General features: G+C 42.3%; 1 protein-coding gene across 3 annotated transcripts in view; it reads right to left on the reverse strand.

Annotated features, from left to right (window-relative positions):
- Nucleotides 1–8,370, reverse strand: part of mmp17a (matrix metallopeptidase 17a) — a 55,378-nt gene that overhangs the window by 45,177 nt on the left and 1,831 nt on the right. The window contains exons 2-3 of one of the 3 annotated variants that reach the window (XM_088391538.1): nt 4,368–4,404; nt 3,916–4,041 (exon numbers count right to left, since the gene is read on the reverse strand). The gene's annotated coding sequence lies outside the window, so the exon portion shown is untranslated. Of the gene's footprint in view, nt 1–2,319; nt 2,371–3,915; nt 4,042–4,367; nt 4,405–8,370 lie in introns of those variants that run through there. The other 2 variants (XM_088391541.1, XM_088391539.1) reach the window with 2 other exon arrangements.

Consider the following 8,370-nt stretch of genomic DNA (forward strand, 5'->3'; position numbering starts at 1 on the left):
CTAATCGTGTAAAATATCGAGCGTACCAATGTATGAAAGGATTAATTAGGGGATGAACGCCGATCCGGAGACATTGCCATTTTTCAATTTAACTGGATTATCATCGTCTTCTTGAGCTCCATGAAATTGCCTGAGCTGCCTGGATTGCGCGGCACGCTTGGCCACAGTCACTTATGTGCCCTTCAGTGAGCAATGGAGGAGAGGGAAGCCATTATCCTGCATAAGAAGATCCATATCCCTCCACTCTCTCTTCCGTTTTAATCTTCCTCTGTCATCTACCTGTAAGTATTCCCTTCGATGCATTTTTATCTCACGAAAATGCAAGCCAAGGCAAGATACCGCCCATCGATCCATGGTAGCCATTTTCCGAAGGGCCTCTTCTCATTAGTATCGTAGCTGAGCTTCAGTTTCTATGTACAAAAAATATATATATCGGGATATAATTGCCGAGAATATCATCCCCCCCCGGATCGGTAGACTTTATCACGTTCCGAATTTTTCTGCGTGTGGCCCTCGGAAGAAAATATAACAAACGGGGGAAAAATCAATGTGTTACAAACTCCAACGAGTCGTACATCATATGAAAGCTCGGGATGAGAGCTTTCTATATTTGTGATTATTTTGTCAATATAGCCATCGGTACCAACACAATGACCGCGAGGAAGTATTTTTCTTGGAAATGTCACTGAATGTCACAAATAACCGGATAAATAAAACCAGCGGGTGTTTCGGAAACACTATTTGTTTTTCGCTTGAGTCAGTCTGCAATTTTATTTCTCTTTGACACATCCTTTCTCTCTCTCTCCGAGTCCATGCTTTCATATCCGTCCAATCTCTAGAATTAATCTGGTTAATGGGCCTGGCAGTTGTGTCAAAGGCGAACACGCACCAAACGGCGACCATGCGTAGCGCACAAACATATTACCATGAGAAAGAAGCTTTGGCCAAAACATGATAACAAATGTAAGCATCGGCAATCCACATCGTCTCGCCAGACCTTATTTCATCTATTGCCTAAGCCGCCCCAAAAGGAGGAGGAAGTGTTTGATTTATGACTCGGCTGATTTGATTACGTAATGCTTTAGGGTAGTAACGGGTAACTGGAAGAGGCGGGGAGCACCAGAAGTGACTCTCGGGAATGGGACATGGCTTTTTCCTTAATTGCACGGCTAAAAAGGACACCATGTGAGTATCGTCAAAGTGGAAACAAGCAAGGAAAAATCATAATTGAGTTGTTTTTTTTCTTTGAGCTGACCTTTCTTTTTCCGATTCGTATGGCCCAATGCACCTGCCCCCAGCAGACATTTTTAGGTAATTGGGGTCAAACTCCCTGTTGGGCTGTTGAGAGTATGATTGGCAAAGACAAAAAGGTAAGACAGAATCATCCTCCCTGACGGCAGATAAGGAAAGTCACTCAATGACATGATATTCCCTGAATGTGAAGTGTGATTGAATACCCAGTAGGGTAACTAGTTTGCTGAATGGAAGACGGGCTTGCTTGACACTTGACACAAGTAGAAAGTACAGTGGGCCTTGAAAGTAGCCCTGAGGTGAACAACTTGTTAGGCTCCATCCCTCCATCCCTTCCTGCCTCTTATACATCTCGACATCCATTCCTCCCTCCATCTATTCCTCCCTTCATCCATCTGTCCGTTCATCTCTCATCCCTCCATCATTCAACCCATCCCTCCATTCAACCCATCCCTCCATCATTCAACCCATCCATCCATCAGGCAACCCATCCATCCATCAGTCAACCCATCCATCCATCATCCAACCCATCCATCCATCATCCAACCCATCCATCCAACCCATCCATCCAACCCATCCATCCAACCCATCCATCCATCCATCCATCCATCCATCCATCCATCCATCCATCCATCCACCCATCCATCCATCCATCCATCCATCCATCCATCCATCCATCCATCCATCCATCCATCCATCCACCCCCAACTATCCATCCATCCATCCATCCGTTGACCCCCCCCAACTATCCATCCATCCATTCATCCAGCCATCCAGCCATTGACCCCCCAACTATCCATCCATCCATCCATCCATCCATCCATCCATCCATCCATCCATCCATCCATCCATCCATCCATCCATCCATCCATCCATCCATCCATCCATCCATCCATCCATCCATCCATCCATCCATCCATCCATCCATCCATCCATCCATCCATCCATCCATCCATCCATCCATCCATCCATCCATCCCATCAAAACACCCCATGGGTACATAGATGACTACCATATACTCATAGTCTTACCAAAACTCGTCCTAATTTGTCAGACCACATTGATTACCTGAAGAAAACCTGAGTCAGTCACACGAACCACTAATCCACCATGCTGCTGCTATAAAAAAAAAATAGAATTAGTATCTCAATGACTGCCAAGTAATAAGCTTGAAAATGCTGCCAGCACATGCTTTTGTGAATAATAGCACCAGTTTGGGAGCAGTGGCACACTTACAATAACGCGAGCAGAAGAGGAGCATCAACAAATGCTCCAGCAGCCTTCCCCTTATCTGCTCTCTGACAATGAAATACGGAGGTGATAGTCAGATCTGACGAGTGCAAGCTTGGCACAAGCGCTTGGATAGAAGCACACGTAGTCAAAAACATGCTATCAAGCGCAAACACACAACCTTTCAGCCCTTAAGCCTTTAATCCGGAGATGAGTCGCAGCCTGCTAGACCGGACGGGTTCTTTGATTTGCCGCACGTGTCGATGATGTGTTGGCGTGCTTGTAAACTACTTGACTTTGACTACAAACACTCGAGCTGCTGATTGCGACTCTTTGGGAAAACATCGTGAATTTTTGCCGATAGGGGCTGCGCAGGGAGCGGCCACTTTTGGTGCTAATCTCGTCTTGATTAAATCTGTTATTACATGCTGTGCACTAGTTTGACTTCCAGCTGCAAGAAAAAAAAAAAAAAAAAAAAGTGCAAATCACTAACTGCTGCTTTTTATGTCATCACATTAATTCACTTTGAAATCTTAGTGGGGTCTTTATGTTTTTATTATTTCGGCCATCGGGAATGGAACGGCTGGTCTGTTTCCAGGTGAGTTTGATTTCACCTAAAATACACACAAAAATCGTCGAGGCGATTCATTCATCAGCTATTCCGAGCTTAGCCTTGTGCTCGAGCCCGAATAAAAAGCTTGGCCTACTGACCCGAGGTACGATTCGAGAACGCTTGGCGGTGAGTAAGTGCACTATCATTAATAAGTGTGCCCATTTCTTTTGACCTCAGCAGTAAACACAACAAGGAGCTATTCATTTTCTAAAACGCATCGATCTGTCCACTCCCGTGCTGATCAATGAAGAAGTCATTGAGGGTTATTCCCGCTAAAGTGATCTTTTAAAAGATGACTGCAAGACACCGGGGGAGTAAGAGGCATCACTTCCAGCTCAGTGGGAGCTGCTTAAGTGAGTAATAGAAAGGGGGGGGGGGGGTTACCTAGGCACCCGTGCGCATCGTCAATTCGGGTTAAACCCAGACACGGATCGGCATAAAAGATTGGGCGACTGATTCTCAGGACCAACCATGAAAAGATCTACGTTAGGAAAAAAAACAATTCTCATAAAACCAATTCACCTTGAATGCAACATTTGTAATGTGTTCATCATCATTTGATTGGATTTGTTTTTAAAAGTGAAAATGATTACGAACTTTTGCCTGCCAGCAAGCCCAGCCAATTCTGGAGTTGGGTTAAATGGAAGCAATCGTCCCTGTGATGAGGTTCACATTTGGAGTGTGCGTGTTTGAAGAGGCGCAGCTGGAGCAATTTGCTGGTGGTAAAAGGATATTACTTTGGATTTTACATCAAATTGTCACGGATCAGAACTTTTTGTACCAGGGGAAGACAAAATGGTGATCGTAGTGAAACTTCATACCTGACCTCGAGACAACTTGGATCGATATTCCACCGAGATGATCGAGTGTGTGGGATAGTGTCAGTGGGAGATTGTGCTTGGAATTGTTAAGCTCCATGATGATCCAAAAGTTTCTGGTCGTATCTTCTGTTGGAAATGCAAAGAAAAAATATCGAATTGAAAATCATGTTATGCTAAAAATTCAAGTGAACTAGCGGCAGATATGTTTGATTTTTTTTTTTGAATTTTTTTAAAGAGATTTAACAGCAGGGGAAAAAGTTGAATAAAAAAAAAATCCAAACAAATCTCAGGAGAGTATTCATGATGTTATATAAGTCAGCAGAAAAGTGAGTTATAATTCAATTTTCTTTAGAGGGGGAAATAAAAAATAAAAATCCACATCTTTCATGAGATGCAACACAATTCACCCCAGACTGTTTTTCCAAATGATTTCTTGTGTCTGGCATATTCACCTGAACGCACCGGGTACTCCATCATCCTGGTCAAACACTGCGAGTAGAAAGACTGCACTGGTTTAGTCAAGCTCACTGAACTGTGACTCATTATACAAAATATTAGTCTTGTGGATCACGAGGTTACAGTGGAGAAGTGCTATTTAAATAATAAATGACTCCATGTATGATTTATGATTGAGCTTCAAACTCTTATGCCAGCTAAATGCAGATAAAAGTGAAATATTAACATGGCCATGCATATATTTGGCCAGTTGATTCTCGCTTCTCGGCACGTTGATGGAAATGTGCTAAATTTGAGGGGAAGAATAAAGCTGAGCAAAAATAAAATTGGAATTCAAACCTACTGGTTTCAGAACGAGTGATATAAAAAAAAAAATACGTACGTTATTTTATACGTAGCCACTTTTACGACAAACTGGTTTAAAGGGGGCGGTCCTTTCTCATGAATATTTAATGAGCAACGGCTAACCTTGTCTGGAACCCAAGCGGAATAAATATGTTTTTATTACCATGACAACAAGGGACGGGAATCACAATTGGTTTTAACAATCGGTTGCCAGTAATTGGATTTCCAGGAATCGTTTGTTTACTCGCCAGACAATTCCACTTATCGATTCTTTCTTGTTAAGCTTTACGAGAATGCAGACATGACCTAAGTTTTGAACGAATACATTATGCAGACATTTCATCAGGAAGCTTCAACACCAGACGGGGACCCGTCCAACCTCAGACGTGTTGTTCCTAAGGCCTTGGGCATGTTTAACAAGGAACATGAGACACTTCTTTTTGGTCTGGCGCTCTAATTAAGCGCCACCATGACGGGTCAAGTCTCAGCGGTGCTGCTCGTAAAAAACGCCGCTTTTGCTGCGGGCCGCTGATAATACCTCCCCCCCTCCCACTCTGAGGAGCTATGACAACGATATTTTGACTGCAGACATTATTATCACTTTAGGTCCTCGAGATGACGTGTGAAGAAATTTTCAATCTCCAGCACCTTGAAAGGTGTTTTTAAAATGATCTCTGTCAACGCTTTTTATTTTCTACCTTTTTATTCCAATTGGAATGTCCTCCACTGTCTGACTGTTATATGAGAAAATTAAATACTCACTTAGCATGTTTATATAACATTTTTTTCTATTTAAATAATAGATGCTATGCTTCCTCCGACTCCTTTTCGAGCATTCTTTATTGATTTATTTGCTTATGTATTATTATTATTATTTATTTATTTATGTTTGTTGGTTTATTTTTTGTTTGTTTGTTGTATGGACTTATATGTGGCACTTTAGAGTGTTGTTTTCTTTTTTTGTTTTTGTTTTGGATGTTCGAAATAAAGACATCAATCAATCAAAAAAAGCAGGATTGAAAAGATTTGGACATTAAATAATCTCCAGCAAAATAAAGGATAGTCTGAAATAGTTGAATATAAATATACCAGCTATTCCGAGAAGCAAACAGAAAGGTAACAGCCATCTGTTTGAATGAAATACAAATGAGGCTATTTCCTTTTTGAATGGCAATACAATGCTGACATTTGCTTTACATTCCGTCTGACTTGTTTTTTTGTTATTTTTTCCATTTCATTCTCATAGAGAACGGAGGTTTTGCTTACAAATGAATAGCCTCAGACGTTAACGGACACGCATCGACGATGCCAGTCTGGTCCCATCCAAAGCCTCCAGAGGAGCGAGACAATAACCACCGTCCAGGCTTTCGGCCCGTGGTCGGCCATTCAGTCTCGCTCATTAGAGGCTTTACCAATTACAGTGGAGCTGCCTGTTTCTTCTCCAATGTCACAGTTATTCCAGAGGCTTTTGTTTGGAGAGCCCTGTTCCGGAGTTTAGAGCCTAAGGGGATGGATATGAAGAATTTTACGCTCTCGGCAAACAATGGATGTCCTTCCCAGAGTGGAGATCAGGGGGGAAACAGTGTGAGAAGAAGCAAAGAGACAGAATCAGACAGCAGCAGGACAGAGGATAGACGCGGGGCTTCAAAACATAACATTGCCGCCGCTGTGCATCTTGCTGTCGTGTTTGTACCTTGGCAAAATCCCAAGTGTTGTTTCTGTATTCTCCCACATTGTCCATCTCAGAAAGAGGGAGAGAAGAAGAAGATAAGACGAACGACAACAAAGAAATTCACAGCGGGTTGGTATCGGGGGCTGAGACTGTAACAAGGAACTAAGATAAAGAAAGCGCTGCAGCAATAAATCACAGCGAGATGGATTGGAATGTGTCTGCTGTTGGAATACAAAAAGAGCGAGAGGAAGGGAGTGAATGATGCGGCGGTACGGGAAAGTCAAAGTTCCACACAGAAACAAATAATCAGAAAAAGGGGAGCGGGGTGGCAACTAATAGAAAAAGGAGACAAAACTCAGAGGAGCAACACGATAAGACAGAGTGGTTCATTCATAAGAGCTTGACAGAAACGGAATATAAAATAATGCTTGTTTTTATTGCCCAAGAAAGTTTTAATAAAATTAGCCTTGTCGTTTTTACACATTTTTTTAAGTGCAGGTGTATCTCATGCTAACTTCTCCAAAAAGTTTGGAGTGAGGTCGGAAAGCCCCGTTAAAATTCAACTGCCTTTTGGTGAATCATGCCAACATTATCAAATCAGCAGGCAACCTAAAGTTTCCAGCACGTAAAAAAGAATTTGCTGCAGCATATAAGGACACCCACATGGCTAATCCACACCTCAAGAAGTAACGGGACGTGTTCTCGCTGTTGGAAGTAAAGATCTCACTTTGTGGCAGCTAAAAAGGGACCAGCGGTGAAGAGGATTGCTTCATGCTTTAGGTAAGCAAAGCTGCCAGGTTTCACATCCGTTATCCGCAAGGAGCTTTGGGGGAATGAAAAACTCTGCAGGAGGTGAGGATAGCAATCATTTCCTCCATGTGGGGTTTTTTTTTTGGGTATGAAATCCTTGCTGAGTGACAAGATGGCTCCACCGGCCGACACCAGGATAGTGACCACGAATTGAATCTCAGAATTCATGTTTACGTATAAGAAACAGAGCGGCCTGTAAATGTTGATCTAGGATAGCCTCAGGTGCTAGCTCCACGGCAAAATGTTACGAGAATATATTTCTAGGACTGCCCGGTATTTTGGTACCTGCCAGATTTTATAGACATACATACCAACATACATAGTTGTATTCATATTAATAAATAAATATCGGCAGGATATAAGAAAATGGGTTAACTTTCGAGCCTCGGATGCCTTGGGGTGGCTACTAAGAAGCGTCTTGTCAAATCCATTTAAATGGATATTTGGCCAAAATAAAAGCTGTTGCCCACCTCAGTCCTTTTCAAGATGGATCTCCAAAAAGTCTCATTCTGTCTTCTCCATTACCTCGCACAATGCCTTGGGTGCAACCATTTTTATAAGACTAATACCAGCCGGGATATCGAGCAGCTCAGGAAAGGGACCCGAGGACAACCGTGTCATCGAAAGTGTCATGATTACTTCCGAGGCCAACGGTGATGACGATGTTTGATTTGAGTCATGGTTAAAATTCATCTTATTTATCTAGAGCAGACAGAGAATAAAAAATACAATTACAACTTTGGCTAAACATGGAATAATCCTGTTTTTTTTTTTTAAATAAATGTGCTCTCAATACACATTCACCTCGGGATACGATTGATTTTACCAACAAAAGTCGTAGAAATAGGGCAACACGCCCCCCCGCCCCTCCTCTCTAGACGGATCGAACATTCATTTTGGATCTTGGAAGCCAACAATTTCAAGGATGAGGTATCTTCAAGTGTCAAACTATTGAGCTGCAATCTTCGGCGGGTCGTTGTGAAAAGGTCAAACATGAGTCGGTGCTTGGTGTTTTAATAAAGATCACCTGCTGTTGGAGCTCAACAAGACATTGAGCTCGCTAAAAAGAAATGAATTGAGAACTGTTAAGCTCGACACACATTTTTACTTTAGCCTGATTTTTCCGTGTCACGATATTATAAAACTCGCTTTGATGCTAAACAATCCACGTG

This window comes from Syngnathus floridae, chromosome 12, assembly GCF_059516105.1.
Source record: "Syngnathus floridae isolate MCC-2025c chromosome 12, RoL_Sflo_1.0, whole genome shotgun sequence".
NCBI lineage: Eukaryota > Metazoa > Chordata > Actinopteri > Syngnathiformes > Syngnathidae > Syngnathus > Syngnathus floridae.